This window comes from Colobus angolensis, unplaced genomic scaffold (assembly GCF_000951035.1).
Source record: "Colobus angolensis palliatus isolate OR3802 unplaced genomic scaffold, Cang.pa_1.0 Scaffold711, whole genome shotgun sequence".
Lineage (NCBI taxonomy): Eukaryota > Metazoa > Chordata > Mammalia > Primates > Cercopithecidae > Colobus > Colobus angolensis.
This window is the reverse complement of record NW_012120833.1, coordinates 137351-140338: the sequence shown is the minus strand read 5'-3', so window position 1 is coordinate 140338 and position 2988 is coordinate 137351.

Below are 2988 nucleotides of genomic sequence, written 5' to 3'. Positions count from 1 at the left end.
TGTCTGAATGCGTGACTCTGGGTGCTGGATAGTATCCCGTCCTGTGAATGCCGCAGTTCACTCCGATAGCTGATAGTTCATTTTTCAAAAGTGGCTGACACTTGCACGTGCACTTTTCAGTCCTGACTCACTGCAGTGCCAGGTGCAGAACAGGAAGCAAATCCTTGCTGACCCCAAACCACCTGCTGCCCAGTGCTCTCCCCACACTCATGGATGTGACTGTGCCAGCAGGGGCCTGCCCCTGGCAGACTGTGGAAGGAGAGAGATGCCTTCTGCTTCCATTTGAGTTGCTTGTTCCTGCAGCAGCCCAGGCTGTGCTGCCTGACTCAGAGCTGAAGGGTCCCGAGCAGCCCCTGCCGGGTGCTGGGCTGCCTGTCGTGGCCCACAGTCTTCTCCCTGCATGGCTCTCTTCAGTAGGTGTTGTCACTGCCCTTGTCCTACCAGGGACAATGAGGTCTCAGTGAGTAGCAAACAGAACCCAACTCCTCATATAACCCGGGGAAGTTGACCCCCCTGACCATTCCCTTACCCTGACCCACACCTCCCCTCAAGCTTCCAGCTCTCCCCAGGACCTCTGAGATCTGCCTTGCCTCGAACACAGACCTGAGATCCAGGCTGGGTGGCTTTTCCTTCAGGCAGATCGTGCAGAAAGAGCTTGCAGTCAGATGACCATGGATGCCTGCTGCCATCCCTTCTTCACCACGGTGGGCTTTGGGACCTGAAAACAAACTGTCCACATTCTACCAGGCCAGGGAGGCCACTGGCCCCATTATACTGATTCACACTCCTTCCACCTGCTAGGGACAGCGCTCCCTGTGCCCCGCCCAGGCTGGAGGCAGAGCTGTCTGGACACAGATATGTTTGCCCAGGAAGGCTCAGGGCAGTGCCAGGGAGGGGTACGTGCATGGCAGTAGGTGGTGGAGAGGAAAGGTGGCAGCTCAGCCAATGGCAGGTCCCCCTATGCGGGGCACCATAGAATGCACAGCTGGACAGGCATGTAGACAGCGGTGCAGCACAGTGGCTTTCAGACACCACTGAGCTCAGGAGCATTGACTTCTCCCCACTAGCCAGACGCTCAGCCCAGGAGGCAGGGAGCCCAGGACCCCCAGACTTCAGTGAGCGAGCTTCTGCCTGGGGGCTTCTGGAGTCCCACACCATTCAGAGCAGCAGCTGCACCATCCTGACACCCCCTGTTCCCAGGAGGAGAGGCCTCCTAAGGCTGGTGGCGGGGTCGCATGCCACAGCACAGGGACTGTTTCTGAGAGCAGCTGGGCGTGGTTATTGGTTATTGCACCTCACAGTCACTGAGGGCTGATCCAATGGAAGATGAGCCTGCATTCCCACACCTTCCCACATTGGCGTGGCCTCTGTAGGCTGTTCCTACGCCCCCGCTACATGTCCCTGCCATGAAGCCCCTTGGACTGCTCAGGAGGCACTGGGCACACCTAGGGGGCACCGTCTGTGCAGGAGAACACGTGGCAAGAAAAGGAACACACTGGAAAAAAGAAAGAACACTACCCTCAAAGTTTGCTTCTTACAGAGGAGAAGTCACTATGAAACATACGTGCTGAAGAGGCAATCTAATAATTACCAGGTCTCACCAAGAAAAGCCCAGATAGCCAGGCATGGTGGCTTATGTCTGTAATCCCAGCGCTTTCGGGAGGCCAAGGTGGGCAGATCACTTGAGGCCAGAAGTTCAAGACCAGCATGGCCAACATGGTGAAACCCTGTCTCTACTAAAAATACAAAAATTAGCAGGGCATGGTGGCCTGCGCTGGTAATCCTAGCTATTTGGGAGGCTGAGGCAGGAGAATTGCTTGAACCTGGGAAGTAGAAGTTGCAGTGAGCCGAGATCACACCATTGCACTCCAGCCTGAGCAACAGAGAGAGACTCCATCAAAAAAAACAAAAAATTCCCAGATATTCAAGAAGGTAAAAATAGTTTGTAGACCACAAGCCACACAAAAGTGCAGGAATTTGGGTGTTGGATAAATTTTCAGCATGCTCAAAGAAGCACTCCAGGGCAAGGTAGGGGGCCTTGTAAACAGGAAAGCTTTGCTGCAGAAGCTCGCTTCCTTTTTATCCCTGCAAGCCTGGGCCTCCTCCTATGTGGGTGAGCTTCCAAACCTCCTCACAGGAAACAGCCTGCACATTGATCACAGGTGAGTGGTCACAGTGACATGCATAGGTCTTGGCAGCCAATCAAAATGCTCATGAGTTGAATTAAGAAAAGAAAATGCTTATGCTATCACGGAACATGAAGGAAAATACCACAGCTGTTCAGAACAACTGTGCCCACTGACCCCTAGTTAGGAGTGTGTGCCCCGAGCCAGCACAGGTCTGGGCTCCAGCCCCAGGACAGTCTTGCAGCACTGTGTGACCTTAGGCTCGTTACTCATCTGTAAAATGGGGCAAGCACTGAGGGAATATGATCATATCAAATCCAAGCACAGGGCAAGAATACAAGACAGAATCTAAGAAAATACTAATAACCATGACTAGAAGCAGACACAAATGATCCTGAGTATCTGTAGATGACTTTTTTTTTTTTTTTTTTGAGACAGAGTCTCACTCTGTTGACCAGGCTGGAGTGTGGTGGCGTGATCTTGGCTCTCTGCAACCTCTGCCTCCTGGGTTCAAGCAATTCTCCTACCTCAGCCTCCTGAGTAGCTGGGATTACAGGTGCACACCACCATGCCTGACTAATTTTTGTATTTTCAGTAGAGAGGGGGGTTTCACCATGTTGACCTGGCTGGTCTCGAGCTCCTGACCTCAAGTGATCTGCCCTCCTCAGCTTCCCAAAGTGCTGGGATTACAGGCATGAGCCACTGCGCCCAGCCTACTAGATGATTTGACAATGGAAGATTTTCTACAATTATTTTGCTCTCTGATTTTATAGAAGAGCCATGGACTGTGCAATTTGTAATAATTCTCAATTGGTGACTTGGGTCAGCCACAGCAGCACACTGGAGCTCCCAGTGCAGCAGA